Here is a 20,880-nt window from a genome sequence, read left to right as displayed (position 1 = left end):
CAAATTGAAAATTTCCAACTGTTCTTAAAGAGACTGAAGGGGCAGTAACTCTAACTTCTCGGTGGGTACAATATCCTTGCATTGGGAGGAGTTGGAATGAAATAAATAAAAAAGAGGCGCCGTTGTAAAGTGCTTCCGAATAACTTCAACCGCTTGGTGATTAAGCGCACACTGACACCAACTGAGGGAGAGGAGGGTGGCTGCTCCAGGCCCGCTGGGGCTCGGAACCTAGGGGCCTTCGTACTTTCAGGCGGAGGCTCCTTGCCACTAATATATACCTGTATCTGTGTTAAGCATTCCCTCCTGCACTCCACACCGCTTTAGTGGCGAACGACGGCACATTCGGCGCGCCTCCTTCCTTCCTTCCTTCCTTCCTTCCTTCCTTCCTTCCTTCCTTCCTTCCTTCCTTCCTTCCTTCCTTCCTTCCTTCCTTCCTTCCTTCCTTCCTTCCTTCCTTCCTTCCTTCCTTCCTTCCTTCCTTCCTTCCTTCCTTCCTTCCTTCCTTCCTTCCTTCCTTCCTTCCTTCCTTCCTTCCTTCCTTCCTTCCTTCCTTCCTTCCTTCCTTCCTTCCTTCCTTCCTTCCTTCCTTCCTTCCTTCCTTCCTTCCTTCCTTCCTTCCTTCCTTCCTTCCTTCCTTCCTTCCTTCCTTCCTTCCTTCCTTCCTTCCTTCCTTCCTTCCTTCCTTCCTTCCTTCCTTCCTTCCTTCCTTCCTTCCTTCCTTCCTTCCTTCCTTCCTTCCTTCCTTAATTACTTTCACATATTCCTTATAATTCTCCTTTGTCCGCACGAGGGAGCGGTTGTGGATCAGCATAGGTAGTTGGCAGGCCAGTGCATTTCCTTTTCCTCCTTCCTTCAGTCACAATAACAGCTACCACAGACATCACACGGTACACGTTTAGCCCGCATCGCAACACGGTCGTCATGGTGCTGTTCGAACGCTGCTCTTCCGATTTAGTAGTCGAGCGCACTAACCACTTAACCACAGCAAGAGGTGTCGTCCAGCTGATCCTCTCGCAGCCTTACTGGTGGCAGAGCATGTGAGGTAGAGCGAAACTTCGGCCCATATCAAGTGTCTTTAACCATGACCTGTGAATGTTTGAAAAAGTAGTACAGGATGAGGGCCATACTGAATGTCATGAAAGTCAACCTCAAAAGTGTATTTCGCTGAACAATGATGGGCAACGGCATGAAGTTTGAATGAAACCTCTTGAGAATGCCCACCTCAGTTCATCTCTATTCCGAAGTTTCCGATATAGCGTAATTATATATGTACTTCTAAAAATTCTTCCTTCTTTTCTCTATTGAAGACTAGAGTTCAGCAACAAGCTAAAAATGTCCAGTGTCGCCTTGTTGCAGGTTTTGTGGTTGGCTTCATTTGTGGAGAACCTAAATAGATTACATACCACGGTCGCTGAATATTTTTCATAAAGGTTTGATAGTATTATAATGATAAAATCAAAATTCTTATCTATAAATTGGATGCCACTTCTCGAATATATACGGCCGCTGGCTTTGCTTCAATATTTTATTAGCAGTCCCTTGCAGGTGTCGTGTAAATAATCAGGTTTTCACTAGTGATGATCATTTTTTTTCCCATTTCTCTCAACAGGCTTTTAACATTGTAAATGGAGAAATAGGTCATTGCACAAAATAGAGCAGCAAACCCTGCGATCTCCATATATTTAACAAATACTGTTCATTTCGTTACTTAGCTTGTTTATGGACTGTGTCCTGTGCCAAACATTACTTCATGCAGATGCTAACATGACGTGAACATGAAGCAGCGTTTACAAAGCTTCAGTTCCTACCAGATGCCTACCACTATGGGGAACTATGCTCTAACACTACAGCCTACCACAGAACTAAACATGGAAAAATGTCAAAACTGGGCACTCAAATTCGTCTTAAAAGTGCACGCCTTTGCCTCTTTAACACCGCTTATTCATTCCTCGCTTTTTTTGCATGAAGCGGTCGAAAAGCCGTCGTCGTACCTCAGTTTTCGCTCGGGTATCGTCAAGATTTGTTGACAGAGTTCAGAAGCTGGCAGAAAAATTGAAGGCCTGTAGCATATTGATAGTTGCTAGATACGAGATGGGGAGTGTGAGGAGTAATTAGCTGTAAATTCTGAAGAAAACCTTTATTCTTCAATAATCGGCAATTACGCAATCATAAATATTCGCACCTAAAATGTAAGTAATACAAAGCAGTATTACAAATACAAAGTGGGAACAAAACAAGACTAAAAACTGTGAGTCGTTACGCCCTAGTCCGTCGTGGCTAAAAAAGCAGAGACTGCAAAGGCACGTTATCGCGTCTACCTACGCTTTAGGCGGCACTTAAAGTTTTACATTTTACACCTTGTTTGTTAAAGTCAGTTCTTAGGGAAAGAAAAGCAGAGTATCTCACTTCTCAGCGGGCGCCTACACATGCAATTAGCGGCATATGTCGGTACAAATGTCCCCGGTTCGATTCCCCAACGTAAAGTAGCCTCCACTTTGAGTAGCAGATGTATGCTAAATGGTGAGAGAAGTGTAACGACACCAGCCTGAACTCTGAAGCAACAGTTATTGCGTCAAAGTTCTGAGACGAATGGGCATGTGTATTTTTCCGACCCGTTTTCCCGTACCTTTTCTGAAGCGATACCTCAATTCTGTGGCTTGGCGGCAGCCTTTAGGTCGAAAAAGCCCAGTACGCTAACATTTAAAATGCAATATGTAACTAACATTTCTGGAAAACACTTAATGTATGACTAGTAGGAGTTTCGTTTACTTCTACTTCTTTCATTCTTTCATAATGTTTTTCTCTTTCTTTTCATAATGTTTTACCTCATAATCACCTCAATTCTTCGTGTAATCCAAGCCTGCCTGCTGACAGTGATGAATAGCTCACACAACTTTCTCCAATCCGGATAGGCGCAAGGATGCCTGCAGTGAAACAATTCTTGGTGAGGTCCGAGGCGCGCTTTACTGCACCTTTATTTCGGATGCCACAACAGGTCGACCGATGGATGTCGCATAGCACACGTAACTGGGCGAATACAAAAATTCCGTATTTGTGTCAGAAATTGCCCACGCATGTACACGTGTATTACAACGAGCCCCTCATTTCCCCTTCACTTTTATGTTTACAAATACACCATATTCAAAACGCACGGTACGCGTCAAAATGCTACGATAAAATCGCATGCATAGCAGATAGGACAAGCTTATCTTAGATTATGAAAGTACAGAGGTTTTCGGCTTTAGAGTGACATTTTCGACATATTTTATTAAATATAAAAGATATTTCATACTTTACCTTGCGTAAAATAATTTTTTTTATAGGTTATGAGTGGGGTTAGTACAAGGTGCCTAGTCTTATATTTCTGGTAGTCAGTGATGATGTACGAAAGCAGAGTAAAAGTAAGATGGTTGGTTGGTTTGTGGGGTTTAACGTCCCAAAGCAACTTAGGCTATGAGAGACGCCGTAGTGGAGGACTCCGGAAATTTCGACCACCTGGGGTTCTTTAACGTGCACTGACATCGCACACCACACGGGCGCCTTGCTTTTCGCCTCCATCGAAAAGCGACCGCCGAGGCCGGGATTCGAAGGTTGTTTCTATGTTGCCTACAGCGGCTGCTGCTTATAGCAAGCGTAATGAATCGAAAGACAGTATCCGTATTTCATAAAATATTGGCTTGCTGTAAAACGAGACCTTGTATCGCGACCCCTGTATATATGGGCCTGCAGTGCAACTATAAGTCACTGTCTCTCATATAACCAGACATACGCTTTAGTATAGGTATGTACAAAACGCATAACATTCTCTACTGCATTTTTACGTAGGATCGTACGTACGAGTTTTGTGGTGGTCTATTACTGGAAAACTACTCAGGTAGAAGTACCCTAGCCTTTTTATTTGTTGACAAGACCTACCTTCCATCATTTTGCGGCAGCAGGAATTTTCACGCATATAATTATTATATGAGGTACCACCCTCGTTTGAATTACCGGTGACCGGTCTTCGGATTCAAGGGGGATCCCGGGAAGCAGTTAAGCAGACACCTTAAAAGCCTTTGAAGCTCAAGGCGTTAGGATCATTTGCTAATCAGCGAAGGCTTCGTTTCTCATCATGACCATGCAGCGCAAGTCCCTCAGTCGATCCAGCAACGTTTGGTATTGGTACTTGGCGACACCGCCTTCGAAACCGTCGTTCATGACCGCACCAGATAAATGCAATCGTTGCTGTACAATTTTCTCATATTCCTCGTATAGCTGAGGGTATCGATTCAACACGATGTCCCTCAAAGCCGGCGGCAACGGAGATGTGTCCAGGAGACAGGCCTCGACCGTGTCACACACGGCTACCCTGATGGTCTCGTGCTGGAGGACCGTGTTGTAGCAGATGCTGTCGTTCAACCATGTTCCTGTGGTAGGAAGAACTCCGAACGCCTGTCCGCTCGAAATGGGATTTTCGTTGAGGAGCGACTTTATGGACAGCAGCAGGCTTCCGATGCTGTGACGTGTGGTCCAGGATGGGCCAGTCCAAGTACCCAGGAGTCCCAAGCACACCTTGCCATTTTCGTACAGGTTGGGCCCAAAGCGCACTCTCCCGGCGTCCGTGGTCATGAAACGTACGCGAGGGGGATTGTACGGGTAGAATGAAGGGCACTTGATCAAGAAGTGGAAGAAGCCGCCCTCGTAGGGCGTGCTTGAAGGCCCCAAGATGATGGCGTGGAATTTGGTGGCGCTGTTTTCCTCCTGTTCGAGGAACACACCCTTAGGACGATAGTCGTCCATCTCCTTAATGTTGCTTTCAACTGCTCTTAGGCATCGCTGCGTTGGTTGCTCGTCCAGGAGCGCGTTTGGGTCCCAGTAGTCTGTCATGATAGGCGGGTCGCTGATCAGCGTATCATTCTAGGCCTACTTGCGTTTGAAGGTGGTTTGGCAAATATCAACGACCTTGCATCGCTGCCTACGGGTCGTTCCGCGTAGTCATCTTCCTCTTTAACTGGAATGGTGATGCGTGCTTCAGCGCCACGCGCTGAAGCAATTGAAACCTGAGTCTAATTTTAATCTGACAACTTTAGTTCCATTAAATAATATGAGACTATTTTTTCTGAAACATATATACCAACACAGCATTTACAAACAACGGGGCGCTCGCGACGCTATAGCACAGTGGGGGTGAGAAGTAGGCTTAACACCATTAGAAATGCACTGAAGAAGTTTTCAAGACAATTTCCTAATTTCACAGGGCGCCCATGATGTCATGTTTTGCCACAGACCAATCATGAACACCCTAGAACACATCGTGAAACTTTGAGACGTCATTTCGAAAGTGGAGCATTTTTAAAACACCGCGAAACGTATGGGTGTGTCAGTTTGGAGGTCAAACCTATGAAACACATGTAAACGCCACATGCCGCAGTATTTTTCTCGTTTCGCAGAGCACCAGCATAGGCGGATGGTCGCTGAATATTGGCGAGCGCTTCGAAGTATGTGACAAAGTATGCTATGGAGGTGGAGGAGGAGAAAATTCATTGAAAAAAAGTTGGTGTGTTCTTTCTTCGTGAGAGGATGCTTCTGCTCAAGCTGCCCCAGGGGAGCTCGTCGCTCGATGGCGATCGAAGAATTGTCTGAAGGTAATATATATTTGAAATAGCGCTCAAAATGTCTTGTGAACGAGTACATAGCGCCGACACGCTCGCTATCCACCTGGCGTATCTCCGAATTGCGCGAGTTTCTAGTGGAGCATGACATCCTGCCGCTTGCATTCAATGTGTGCACTGATACCTGTCGTTCAAGGTAAGCAGCCTCGTCAAGACTGCATTAAAAATGCTCTTTCAAACGTCATGACAAGTCTTGCAAAGATCTGTACAAGGCCACTGGCATCCGGTACTGCGGTCTGCAATACGTTTCTTCTTCCTTTTGCACAGTGGCACATTACCTGCTGAACCGGGGTTGAGGAAAAAAACCTCTTTGTCCCGTGGTCGGTGGACTGCTTGATTTGCCATAAACCGGAAACCATAGGCCATATTTTCCCTGACTGCTGACGTGTAGTGTTTCTGCATCTCCCGGGTGTACTTAGCAAGCCCTTCCATCAGCGACATGGGCGTAGTTCTGCACGCGCACCAGTACGCGCCTCAAAAACATTGAACCACCTGCCTTCTGGCACTACGATCTAATGTCACAAATGAGTTCATGGCGCCACTTGTGGATAGCATCAGGAAACCAGGTCCAGAAATAACTCATTTGTACTGCAATACATTTATCTCGTCAAAAAAGAAAAAACAATGCAGAACAGCCGTGCTAAGTGGTTATAACTTCAAGGCTGATAGCAACTTGAGTAGCCCATTCAATGACCCTGGTTTGAAAACCCAAGTCTTAGCTGATCAAGACGGCTTCCAATTGTAGGAACTTATATTGGACACTCAAGCCACTACCTAAGAATATGCATCTTGCTCACCTCGAGGGGTGGAATAGCGCGAAACTCGCAATATGCACGCGGTACAGCTAATAATCTAAAAAGCTCCAAAGATGGACGCATAACACTTAGAGATTATAACTGCTGGCTTAGAATGCATATATGGTATATTTTTGCTGCAGTGAAGGTAAAATCCTTTTTTTCGTGTAATGGGTCCCTCATATTAAAACCCAAAAAGGGTGTTCAACGTATACCTGAATCTGGCTTACAGATCGGAGGAGCGGTAAAGTATGGTAAGACATGTTTTACAGTTGATAAACTCCATGCCTGTCTACAACGTCAAGGAAGCGCAGCCAAAGCACAGGTTCCAACGGGCGACTCCTCCATGCCTCTCAGCGAACCTTAAGGACACCACAGCCGGGTGAAGAGGACAGGCAGGTGTCGAGGGCCTTTTGAAAGAGGAAGTCATAGGAAGCGAGCCAAAAGGGTAGCTGTGGCAGGGGAGGGAAAGTGATAGGCAGGAGACTAGTAGGCTGTGTGTCAGGAAAGCGTGATTACGTTCTCTCACCGGTTGGATAGATGTATGAAATGGGTGCATGGAATATAGGAGCGTCCCCTTTGAAACGGGGTGGTAGTAGTTGCATTATGCTTGTTTGTTTTTTTTTTACTACATCCTAATTATTGTTTTAGATCAGTTAACTATACCATCATTCTATTTATTGAATTTTTGTTCCTGCATGACTAACATTATGTTACTCTTCTGCTCTTAAGCCACCAATCTTCCAATCCTTTTTTTGCTAGCTTCCACCGTAGGTTCATTCACCCGGCCACTGGTATCTCTAAACCCCAGGGCCTCAGGGAGAGTAACTGCGCCTGCATCGACTTCCGGGTGGATACCATTATATTCGAGTATAAGATGGTTAATTGTTTCTGTGAATTTACCACATACTGCACATTTCTCACCTTCATGGTTAAATTTCTTTTTTTAGTGGCGTGTTCTAAGATACCCTGATCTAGCTTCAAAAAGTAGGGCACTACCTCTTGAGTTATCAAAGAAAGCTTCCTTCCTGATATGTCTTTTCTACATTCGGTATAACTCCTCACTCTGTTTCTTTCCCATAGAATATATTCAATTTTTACCTTCCTTGTTTTTCAGCTGTTGATTAACGCTTTTTATTTCTTTGTCCTTGCGACCAGCATACTTACTTGTTAATTTCCTAGTTCTGGTCCTCCATTGTGAGTCAACGCTTCTTATATATAGGTATCTCCGAGTATCTGATGGCCTTCTGAGTAGCGTCACCTGGCGACAGAATATTGTAAAAATGAATAAGAGCGCGTTTAAAGCCTTCCGTGGTCGTTGCTTCAGTGGCGCAATGGACTGACAGTACTTACCTGAGCGCTCAGCCGATAAAATATCTGTTCAAATCCTGTAAGTATTGCCTTTTTCTGATTTTGTTTTAAATAAGAAGAAGAAAAAGAAGCGAATGCCGCCGGCTTCACGCGCATCACATGCGAATAAACAGCTAACAACGCCGTCTCAACGCGCCGCATCTGGGGCCGAATAGTCATACGCGATGATCATGACAAAATATGGCGGAGTGAAGCTTGTGCTCCAAAATTTCTTTTCTGAAAAGTTGCCTCATACCTCAAAAGAGCATCACAGATTAGAAAAGTGCGATATAAGCAGACAGGCATAAATGAAAGTGGCAGTTCTGCATCGTTTTGAGAAAGAATTCGCTGTGCATTTATGAAAACAACACAAAAAAGAAGCAAAGGATCACAAAGAAGCAGAGGCGAGATTTTTTCCCAAAATACTTTAGCAACACTAATCTATTATTAATGAGTTATACATCATACAGTATAAGTCGGAAAGATATATTCAATTCTTACACATGCACTTAACTATGGCCAAACCCAGACTGTGGGCATATGCCACATACACAGAGGCGAGAAGAAGACGAAGCAGAAGCTCTTTGCCTTAAACCATGGACGTCTTACAGTTGCAGGTCCCCCGGCGTCCTCTCCTGTTCGCGCTGGCCAGCGTTGTAGCAGCGTGCAGTGCGTTTTCCCTGATTGTGCTCCTGAAAAGGCGACTCAAGCTCATGCTGGCGGCCAGCGTGCTGCTCTCTGACCGAAAGGCCCAGTACAAAGTGGTGCTTCAGCAGAGGCTGTCCCTCACGCACAACGTCCTCCTCTTGCGATTCGCCCTCAAAAGCAGGAGACAAGTATGCGGCACCTTCCTCTCCTCACTTTCCTTCAGTGTTTGTGTGCTTATTATGCTTTATCACTGGCTGCTGATAATGGTGCATATCCCAAAGAAAGTAACTTTAGTAAGTGCGACTGGATAAATTACGCTCTGCCGTTTTTGCGTGTCTAAACACAGAAGACTTGATTCACTCATGTGAGCAGCTCACTCTATGTAAACAAGCAGGCATGCGAGACATGAATATCCGCTCGAAGAAGCTTACTAGTCGTGACCAGTAGGCGCAGAAAATTTTGGTTAAAACATTTTCAAGCTTGACTGCAACCAGATTGTTATGCAGAGCAAAGGATAGTCGCTAGTTGACTGCGATAGCCCCTTTTAAGTAGGAAGCCTTTAATTCCTCATTGTTTTAAGCAGGAGTAGTCGACAGAAAATGACGCGATATTCAATTGTTCGAAATGGTCGTGACGTCATAGTGCGCGAATTTCAAACGGGGCCAATTGTACTTTGGCTAGTAAAAGAGATAGTATTCCTTGGTATAAAGAGATGGTAACATTTCTTCACGCGTGATGCCTGATATTGGTGATGATCACGAAAGTGTCATTTGTAAGGTCGATTTCTTTGGAAACCCTGTCATTGTTACTGCTGTATGTGGAAAACCCGGCGCACACCCTGATTTTGTGCGCTGTCTGCATTATCACCTAAATACTTTCAAAAAACGTAGTTTTGTAATCTACGGAGATTTCAATCTTCCGCACGTTAACTGGGATGCAATGGCTACAGGAACCAGTGATGTTAAAAGCACCGAGTCTCTGTTTGGCATGCTCCTCGTGTTTGACCTAACCCAGACAGTCAATTCACCTACACGTGTAATTCCAACTGGGGAGTCTATTCTAGATTTAGTTTTTTTTTTTTTCCAATAGCATACACAACTATAATACAGATATACATGAAGAAATATCGGACCATAAGCTGGTATCTTTCAGTTGCCTTCTTCCAAGATTTTCAAAAGCTGCCACAGAAAAATACGTCACTGTAAAAACCTTCGCTTTGGCTGACCATGTTAGCATTGCCCATTACTTAGAAGATCCTTTGTACACATTTCACTCCACTGACATTAACACACTCTGTAGAAATTTCTGGTCCATTTGCCATTACTGTATGCGAAACTTCATCGCTAACAAGCGAAAGAGGGTTGCCAGGAATAATCCTTGGATTTCCAGAGAAATAATCTATTTAAAACGTAAATTTAGACGGTGTCGTCAAAATAAATCTGACAGCTGCGCATTTATTGTGCACCGTAAGTCAACCCTAGCCACTAAACTGCGCGAAAGTAGGAACCGTTACTTTATGGAAACACTTAGAAGTTTCTTAACAGAAAATACAACAAAGTTCTGGCCGTTTCTTTCCCGTAAAGATATTTCAAAGCTCGACAAAATAGTTCTGGATAACCGCACTGTCACTGATAAAAATGAGATAGCAAATGCTTTCAATCGCTATTTCCAAAGCGTATTCTCCAAAAACGATGAGATAAGCAATGCCGCTCAAGGTAGTCCAACTAAAGTTAATTTCAATGTAACCAGAGAAGGTGTTTTAAACTTACTTATGCGTCTTGTTCCTCAGAAATCATCAGAACCGGATGACATTTCAACAGCATTTCTCAAGACGTAGGGTGAATTTTTAGCACCATATTTAGTAATACTATATGAACAATCCATAGAAACTGCCACCGTACCCGATGACTGGAAAGTTTCAAGGGTCGTTCCTGTATTTAAAAAGGGTTGTAGATTAGACGTTAATAATTGCCGTCCTATATCATTACAATCTACCGTTTGCAAACCATTAACTGCATGGCCATTAACTTTGAGAAACCTGTTCCACATAGCATTGGAAATAAAATTAATACACTTTAATTTCAGTATACCATAAACAGAAACCTAGTCAGGCAGATAAGTGAATATAAATACTTAGGCGAAACAATTACTTCCAGACTAAAATGGACAAAGCCCATTGACAGTATATGCTCTACAGCACGTAAAAAGCTGGGTTTTTTAAAACATCGCATGAGTGATTGCCCAAGCCAATTAAAACTCAAGGCATACAAAGCATATATCAGACCCACACTTGAATATGCCTGTGTGGCATGGGACCCTTATACATCAGATGACACCCAAAAAGTTGAGAATATTCAACGCTCAGCAGCCCGTTTTATTTTTAATCGATACAGACGCCATGACTCACCTTCATCTGTGATTCTTCTTGCCGGCCTTGATCCACTTAATGAAAGGAGAAAGAAAGCCCGTCTAGCCTTCCTTCAATTGTTATACTTTTCCACACTTGGCGTTAAACCTGAAACCTACGTGAAAAAAATTCCTCCAGACCCTCTCGCCATAAGCACTGCCTTGTCTTATCACGTATATTTGCTCGAACTAATATGTACAAATTCTCGTTTTTTCCACGAACAATCGCAGACTGAAATGCCCTACCGACTGACTTGTCGTTTTTATTGCCTCCCAATTGAAGTGTCATATGTTCTACTGTACATTGTATTCTTTGTGTTATCAGTTCATCGCTGTGTAAAATTCTTTGTTTTATTGTTTTCGAACTACATGACATCTGATATAAACGACCTCTCCTGCTTGGGCATGTAATATGCCTGCAGTATTTCTTAAATAAAATTAAAAAAAATAATTTTCCAGCGTTGTCCTATAAGCAGCTTTTTCGCCTCCAGTACTGTGTCGATATTTTACGGATGCGGCATCAACAGACGCACTTTTTCTGTCACAACCAATCTGGACACAATAAAAAAAAAAAAGAATTGGCTCAATGAACAATGCGGGCAACACAATGTAACTGTTCTGAATAATTATTTGTTCCTTAGCTCATTCCAGCTAGCCGACGTTTGTCCAGTAGGATTCCCCTATTTATTGCTGAGAAAGCCAAATCTAAAACTTTCCCGTCAGCCAGTCCAAAATAGGACCATATAGTGATACGAAAAAGGACTGGTTACAGTTTTTTCAAGTGAAAGTTAGTGCAAGGAAGCCTGCGTAGTTCAGGCAAAAAAAAAAGTGTCCTTGATGTATGAGTTACACCGCAAAACTGTTTGATGATGCTGGCAGCTATATTTATTATTATTCCGTCCTACCTATGATAAAAAGTTTCTCTTGTGACGAAGAATTATTTGTATCACAACGCGATAGGTACACTTTTGCCACGGGCCACATTCACTTTGCCCCACTGTGCTTCTTTCAGCTCATAGTTTGATAGACAATTTGATTCCTTATTTCACACACCACTTCTGTTCTGCTATGCTCTTGAAAAGCTTTCTGCAGCTGTGCAGCCAAGGCTGAGCTGGAGAAGGAACGAGACGGCCGTTCATCGCCATGTCGAGCGGACAGCAATAGCTTTCTGCGATGTATTTTCTACTTAACCTTTCACCGATCACCCCTCCGTATCCTTCAAGCGAACAGCCTACGTTCATGACAGACGGACGAAGGCGCGTCTCATTCCGTTTTCTTCGCAGCATTTGCCGCAGATCCCCAGAAAGTTGTCCGGGAGTACAGAAGGGTTGGGGTTCCTCTGCAAAAGGTGACAGAATGGGTGTTATCACTATTGTGCGTGTGTGATGGTATTTGTTTTTGTTTAGCAATAAAACTTCAAGCGTTGCATTATATTATTGTACCAAGGCTCTTTAACCAAATTTCAACCGAGTAGACAGTTTGAATACTGCTGCCTTTCTGGCATACAGAAAAAGTTTCTCTACTGTTCATTTCTGCACAATATGGTTTGAGCTAAAGCACTTAGCGACGTACCTCAGTCTGTCTTATTAGGCCAGAGTCCGGCCGCGATCCTGAGACTTGTGCCACCATACTTGTTTTTTACTACGCCAGCGACCTGTTAATATAAAAGGACTAGTGAACCCGTTTTCTCCTATATTTTCCCGCGCGTCATTTCCCAATCATCGTTCTGCAAAAGTTGATCATATCGTCTATATCAGAACGGAAAATTTTGCTCGGGACATCTAATTCTAAAGAAAATCAAGGGCACTTTTGGCCCACGAAAGTGCTTCAAGGCGGTAGCCTTCCCCGCCACGCTGCTTAGGCATTGAATACGAGACCGATTGTGACTTACTAGAATTGTGACAAATAATGCGCCTTTTCTTTGCTGTCAACCAGTTTTAAACGCGCTGATGCCTGCTGTACTACGTCTATTTATATATATGCTCTTTGGTGCGGCGTTCGAGGAAGCGCCAAATAAAAGGCGCTGCACGGACGCCGGGATGGAGCGCCCGGCAGGGTCAACTTCGTATATGCGTGAATCTACTGGTGACGTCATCCCCAGTTATGACGTCATGACCAGATGTGACGTCACGATGACGTCACATCCGGTCAGGGCATCATCACGTGACGGCCATAGACGTCTCAACACATCTATTACTATTGGTTAGTGATAATTAACCATGACATGCACTTTCTGAGTACTCCTAGTAAGTGATGCTTAGTGACAGTTACAATGACCCTCAAATGCATGGTTTCCTATGAGCATCAGCTTACCTATTTTATTATTAGTCGTATATTATCATAAAATTATCTTGAAATTGCCTTAAATCATGTTCCGATGTCAACCGATTGCTATTGATTAAGTATCGATTCAATGGTGATTGGCAAATGCCCATATAAGGCATGCGCCAGAAACGCGGATCCATTTGCGGACAGTAGGTGACATTAAAGGCTTTCGACTTAAAAGGGGATGGTGGCCCCTTTACCGGCATATCACTTGAACAGAGAAACAAGCTACGTGAGCAAATGAGAGGATCATAGCAATGACCTCAACAACTACGAAAATATACAAGATTCCGCCAAGAAAGGAAAAAACAATTTGAAAGAATGGCAGAACAATTATTTATTTTACAGACGCCTCAAATGCTTTTTGCAACCGCTGTAACAGGAACGAAGCCTTAATCGCTTACACGTACATCGCGGACATTACTCTCATTCTTAGATCCTGCATCCGAGATAAAATGCCTGTAGGTCAACATCGCTTCCCGGGACTGCAGAACAATTCAATTCACCTTCATTTAAATGTATTTTCCTCTTTTTGAAAAAAAAAAAGTAAGAATCTTTGAAAGGGTTAAAGCTAGATTTCTTTACCCCTTGCCAGAACTAGTCAAGGTAGCAGTCCACCCTCTTCCCCTTTGGCTTACTATATATTCATCCGTCTTTCTTGAGCAGAAGCTCGGTATCAAGCCTGGTCAGCACGTGTTGCTAAGTGCTTACATCGACAACCGCTTGGTGGTGCGACCCTACACTCCCGTGAGTCTCGGCGACCAGCGCGGGTGCTTCGACCTGGTTGTCAAGGTGTACAGAGCAGGGTGCTCCACACTTTTCCCCGACGGCGGAGTGATGTCGCAGTACCTCCATTCTTTAGTCCCATGGCAGAGCGTCGAGGTAAACCTTGAAAACGTGGAAAGGCACATTTATTTTGTCACAATACAAAAGGAGGCTTATTGGTTGTCGCATTAACTGTATCACCTTCAAAAATAACGATCTCGGTGCTTTGCGAATCAGAAAATTACAGCCTCCTTCGCAATCATTTCGCTCGTAAGAGTGAATAGCGATGTTGTGTACACAGGCTTCATCCTAGGGCCAGTAGTAGACTGTATTTCAAAGTTCGTATAACGATATTCAGAGGTATAGGCGCACTGCTTTCACGATTGCAGGAATTCACTGAATAATTTCTTTACACCTCACTGGCACAGTATACTAAGTCTAATAATTAGCGCTGGCACTAGTACTGACTTACAGAAAGGGGACAGCAATACAAAGCGGTCTTTGCTGGTGAGGTAAATTTAGAGCGGAGTTTGAACTTCACACTCTTTCAAACTAGGCATGCACGAGTAACATAACTCGAAATCAATTTTTCATGTCTTAAATTTTTCAAGCCTGCTTGCCACTTCTTGACACTAAGCACAAGTTCGATGCACACTGTGCTCATAGCGTAAAGTTGTCATATTACCATCGGCATGCCTCTTGTAACAAAAGTTATACAAGCAACTGTAAAGATTTGTTGCTTTATAATAAAGGGAGTATTTACTCACTGACATCCCCCCCAAGCGCAGCCAACGGCTGCAAAAGAAAACTATGCAGCATTCGCATAAATTTTTTAGTTAAAGAAAAATTCGTCCTGATTGGTGGACCGAACGCGGGACCACCGCCTGTCTGGGGCAGTCGCTCGACCAAATGAGCTAACCAGGAAAGTCAGTAGATGAGATGGTAGGGCGAGAACGAATTGATCAATGACACAAAGTGAGAATGGTGCCGATTAGTCCTTTTTTTGTCGAGGGCTCTGCATGCGCTTCTAGGCACTATCGGGGCCAAAAATTTTATAACGTGCCTCTGCAGACACCGAACTAAATGCACAGTGTTTTCGAGCAGAATGTAAAGAACTCAAGTCAGGTTTTCACATTCCTATGATGGCCTGTAACTACTGGCTGATACAAAAGATTGCGCTTTGGTAGCCGCACGCCTGTTCAAATGGCTCCCCCCTTAGTAAAACACCATCCGACGAAAAGGACCATAGGTTTGGCGGAAACGATCATAGAGCACCGTTACCTTAAGTATTGCGAATTTCCATACAGGTACAGGGTCCCAAGGGACGATTCTTCTACGCGGGCCGAGGCCAGTTCGTGTTTCGTGACGGTTACCACCTCCCGCTTGCCACTCGGATGGGAATGATAGCGGCAGGCAGCGGCATCACACCGATGCTGCAACTGCTGCGCCACGTGGTGGCGGACGCCCGCGACCAGACTCGCATCGTGCTGGTGAACGTCAACTCCAGCGAGAAAGATACATCGCACGGGAGGAACTCGACGACTACGCCCGCCGGTTCGCCGAGAAATTTAGGTGAGCACGGAAGCCAAGCCCTCCATTGATACATTTTGGCGGCACTGTGGTGTTCGCCCGATCAGCTATACTCATTAGTTGTTAATAGCATCCGGCCCATGGAGTCGTTACCAATTGCTTTAACTAGCCCTAAGTTCGTATTGTGCAAGAATCCATCGATTTCATTCGGCCCGACGTAAACCTCACGGGAACGTAAGAAAAAGGCAGTCAGGCGCCTGTCACAAAAATTACAATGTTGTAGGTACAAAACGTAGGAGCCACATGTGAAGTTACTTCAAGACATCTATAGTCGCTGTACAGCAACCACAGTTCGTGTTAAAGAAAGTAACATATTTCATATGAGGTAATGTTTTAGGCAATTAGGCTCTTATCTCGCCAGTACTAGTCATCTCTTGCTTGAAGGAGTGTTCAGAGGCCTCGAATAAAACAGCTAGGGATAAGTGCTGATGAAGAATACTTCCGTAACCTGCACTTCGCTGACGACATTGCCTAGCTAAGTAAATAAGAAGACGGACCGCGAAGAATTAATATTGATCTAAACCATTTTAGGCAGGCAAATGAAATGGTGAGCATAAGATTAATGTCCAGAAGGCTGAAGAAATGTTCAACAGCCTCAGAAAGAAAGGGCGCTTTACAAATGAATGGTAGAGCGAAGCAGCAGTGTTAGTTGCTTTTAGTGGGTTTACCTCCCAAACCGACTTAGGCTTTGTGAGATGCAGTAGTGGAGAGCTTTGGAACTTTCGTCCACCTGATGTCGTTTAACGTCTACTGACATCATAGAGCACACGGGCCCCTTTCTTTTAATCTTTATCGAAAAGCGGCCGCTGCAGTCGGTATTCGATCCCGCGATCTTGTATTGAGCAGTAGAGCACCCTAGCCACTCAGCTACTGCGGTGGGGCATGCTACTTTTCTGTAGCGGCAGATCCGGGCCACCAAAGGAAAATGCCTAGCAAACTTAGACTGGGATGGAGCTTGTTTCGCAAGTACTCGCAAATCATGAATAGCAGCTTACCATTATCCTTCAAAAGTAAAGTATAAAACTGCGGCTCCGTACCGTTGTTCTTCTATAGGGCAGAAATGTGAACCCAGCGAATATGTTTCTAATTTAATACAGGACAACGCAGAAAGCTGGGGAACAAATAATGGAACAAAAAATGATAGAAGTAACGTTAAGAGACATAAAGCGCGCAAAGTGCGTTAGAGCACAAAGTTGAGTTAATGACGTTCAAGTCGACGCCAAGAACAATAAATAGGCATGGGCAGGACACGGGATGCAAGGAGAAGACATCCGATGTTGCTAAGGGTACCAAATGTGATTCTCAAGTAAAGAAAGTGTGGCAGTAGGTGACAGAAAGTTGGGTAAGCTGGCCTAGATGTTTGGAAGGCTCAGGTACGTAGATGCAGCTAGTTGAGGTCCGTGCGTTCGATCTGTGTGCGGCCACATCAGTTGCCACCAACCTCTTGCCAGCGCTATGGTCGTGAGTTTTCACTCACAATGCTAAAGCCGGATTGTCGCCGGATCGCATTAGAACAACTTTTCAAAAATGAATGCTAACCAAAATAATTACGAGGGACTTCAGCGACTAAAGCGGTGATAGGCGAACGCCTGATGGCCGCATTCTGCTACGCAACGGGCAGTAATTAGAAATTATTAATTGATTTAATTGATTAGCTAGTGAATAATAAATTCAAGGAATATTATTCCATACCAACCCCGCCGGGGTGGCGCTGTGGTTACGGCACTCGACTACAGTTCCCGAGGATGCTGGGTCGAACCCCGACCTCCGCGGCCGCTTTTCGATGGGGGCGAAAAGCAAGGCGCCCGTGAGCTGTGCGATGTCAGGGCACGTTAAAGAACCACAGGTACTTCACTACGGCGGGAACACATAGCTTGAGTCGCTTTAGGACGTTAAACCCCACAAACTAACCCAACTATCTTCCATACCACTTTTACTTGAGTAGGTACAAAAGCTGATAGGCAGTGCTGGGCAATAGCTTTGAATGACAACCCCAGTTCATTGATTGACACTGTCCAATCAGGGAGCGTTGAGAGAAGAATTCAAAGACGCTATCAAAATATTCAAGAATGCTTACATCATCCTCCCAAGACAAGTTATACATGGGGGTAATTGATTTTCCTGGTTGTGGCATTTCGAATGGCAATATGGAGCAATATGGAGCCCAGTTGTCAGATATATCATCTATCACTTCCAAAGAAGAGCAGCTAACAGGAATGTCGTCGCTTATGAAAGTCAGGTCCAGAGTACTACGTGCTGAATACGTGATGCGTGTTGGTTCTAAGATCCGTTTTAAAATAAAGTTAGGGTCATATCCAATAGTTCTTCCGAACTAGCTCTATCGGCTACTCCGCTATCAAAAATATAAATAGAAGGATGCCGGCATAAATAGAAGGATTATCAGTTGATAACCTGCAGCATAATTCTTCTACGCCAACGACATCAGGCCAAGGAGCAATCCGTATATCATGTTTAACAAATATGCGACGCCATCGCCAGGCCCACACCCCCCTTTACGGAAGACCATATAGCCCAATGGAAAGAAATGGTCGCTCTTCGTCTGAGAAGAATGCCATGTTTCTATGAACTTGATTACATCAGGAATGTGCTAAAAAATTAATCCCTCTAGCTCAGCAACTGTGTTCGTCACGCTGCTGCCATTTACATTAATAATCACTTAACGCTTAGGCTTCCTTGATAGCGCTGTCTGTCGTATTCGGGGGTGTTGGTTTTTGGAATGGCAACTTTTTCACCTTTTTCATCATCCCAGATGAACATCTTATCTTCTATTTTTACCTTGTCGTATATGAGCCGAAACTGTTCTTTGTTATCCCTGTTTGTGTTGCAGCTATCCCAAAGATTCTTTCGAATGTTGCGTGCTATCAGTGCAAGTTCTTCACCTACTGATATATGTTATCCCATAAGCTTCGAGCAGTTCTTCAGTATATTATTTTATCTCTTCAATCGAGAAGCTTTAATATAATTGGACAAGATTTATTGCCTTTCTTAGCCCCAAGTCGATGCATTCTTTCTATTTCTGAAATCGATACTCCAAGTTTGTCTTTAAGTATATCCTCTGTTGCGTTTATGTTCAAGTGTTTGATTATTTTTACCGTCCTCTTCCTTCATACCATAAATAATAATACTTGATCGTCTGCTGAGGTTTTCAAGGTCGTCAACCTATCGTCGGAGATAAGTTATACTACTCTCAATTTGTTCAGTTCTTTCCACGACATTTGCTACTCGGCTCTTGATATTTGCCAAAGAGCCCAGTTTAACATGAATGGCTCCTATAGAGGCATTTGTATTTTTGTTTTGCTCTCTTATTGCACTGATGTCAGCCGCTATTTTGCGAAATTCATCCATAGCCACTTGCATATTAGGGCTTGGATTGCTTTCTATGTAACCAGCAAGCAACAGCAAATATTTCAAGAAGTGCACGAAATTTCATGACATGGTTGAATATGGTATAGTGTGGTTATTATTGTATGGAATTAATGGTTTCCTATAGTATGTACGGCACGGTACGCCATGATATAGCATGTTATGGCACCGTAAGGTATATGCTCTAATCATATTGGTGCGTTTAATATCCGTACGCTGATATAGATATTGATAGACGTCGTATTGGGTGGCTCTGAATTGATTTTCCCCGCCTCACTGTCACCGGCTGTCTTTTATTTTGTGAAGCTTTAGAACACACAAAATAAGAGCTATTTCTCCATGCACCTTATTAGAATGGCGGCCTCCCCGGCCAGTAATCGGTGTCGTGGACTCACTAGTAGGGTGACGAATTGGACCTATATGAGGTTAATATAAATAAAGGGCGGAATAGAGTCATGTGGGCACATTATTAAATGAAAAATACTAATACGCAACAAGTTGGAGAAGCCTTTCTTTTGCTGTTAATGCAACTGTGTGATGCTGTTAAGGATTATAATATTGACAATGGCGGTAATGATGTGCATAAACCTTTGCCAGACGCTCAGTGCGCTCGATTATTTCGCGGCGCAGCATTTGGCACGTGCTCAGCAAGCTTCCCGACGCTGGAGTTCCATCTAACTTCATCCAGGGCCGCCTGAAGAAGGAGATCCTGAAAGCGCTACTGCCCCCGCCGGACTTCAGTACGATGGTGCTTTGCTGCGGGCCGCCAAGCTTCCTCAGCGAAGTGTGCAAGCCTGCGCTCAGCGATATCGGCCACGACGGCCGACAAATCCTCATATTCTAAGCGCCCCAACGAGGCATCCGACAGTGTTAGTTGAAGCCGTTATTTTCCACAGGAAGCATACATTTACCTAAAAAACTGTCTTGTTGCTAAATATGTTTTCGCTACAAAGTGCGCTTTTTGAAGGTGCTATTTCCGATTCATACATAGGTTACTTTTGTTTAAGACAAGCTGGAGAGTGTCAACAGGATGGGAGTCAGTCCAATGTTTAGGGCTGCCGCCTAAGATGGAGGACATTTATACCTACCTTCGAAGGCTCCCCTAAAACATTGGACCGGTACGCTTCGGACTACGATCTCACGGTTGATAAATTCGCTGGCGCCCTGCTATATGATACACTAGCCTCCCTAGTTTACTCAGTTGGGGCAGCGGCTGGGCCGAAGATGCAGCTCATTTTGAAATCCCGCGCTAAACTAATTTTTCTTCAATTACTAAGTCTCTTTGGAACCCATAAAGCTTTCCTTTGTAGCCGAATGGCAGTGCTTTGGTGGATGCTACTGCCATCGAGGCTTGCCAGGGGAGCCTACTCAATGGACACTTTGAAGGGACTCTTAGGCGTCTCTCAGCTGAAAGTAAAAAGGAGCAGAATCATGTCTGTGCCACCTTGTTTTGCCTTGTGGAGAAGGCTCGTGGGATACCTAATGCTTGTGCTCGTTTTTTGTTGTCGAATACGCATTGTATGTGCTCCTTAAATATTTTCTTACAAATGAGTTGTTCAGCCGCTTCTTTCTATTCTCACAAAAAGTGTTTCAGAGCGTCAGATAGATACATGGATTTATTGATAAAAAAGGCAGAGATATTGGTCGGAATGATTAAAATCTGGCCTGCTGCTCTGCACTGGTGAACAGAAAGGGGTGAAGGAAGAGGATCATTATGGGTGAAGATGTTGAAGAAGGCACATAAAAATATATACAGGCACGGCAACATGCGTAACAAGCGCAAGTCAAGTCTGATGTCGCACAAAAAACGGCAAAGAGCCCGCACTGCCTGGAAACTTTTACCCTTGTCTTGCCAAGCACCCAGCAGCAAATCCAGCTCGACCAAACACTTCAAGAAAGCCGCTTGGCGCACCAACAATATATTGTCCCCAGTATCTGTGATGCCACATGTTGAACATTCCGTGAAG

General features: G+C 44.0%; 2 pseudogenes; one reads left to right on the top strand and one right to left on the bottom strand.

Moving 5' to 3' along the window:
- Positions 1 to 4,083: 4,083 nt before the first annotated feature.
- On the bottom strand, positions 4,084 to 6,092 carry LOC146207944 (ubiquitin-conjugating enzyme E2 Z pseudogene; annotated as a pseudogene).
- Positions 6,093 to 8,391: 2,299 nt separating this feature from the next.
- LOC146207943 (NADH-cytochrome b5 reductase 2-like) lies at positions 8,392 to 19,757 on the top strand (annotated as a pseudogene).
- Positions 19,758 to 20,880: the final 1,123 nt, after the last annotated feature.

This window comes from Amblyomma maculatum, chromosome 1, assembly GCF_055883805.1.
Source record: "Amblyomma maculatum isolate TAMU_Amacu chromosome 1, ASM5588380v1, whole genome shotgun sequence".
NCBI classification, from domain to species: Eukaryota; Metazoa; Arthropoda; class Arachnida; order Ixodida; family Ixodidae; genus Amblyomma; species Amblyomma maculatum.
Note: the sequence above shows the minus strand (reverse complement) of the source record. Positions and strands in the feature narration are given on the sequence as shown.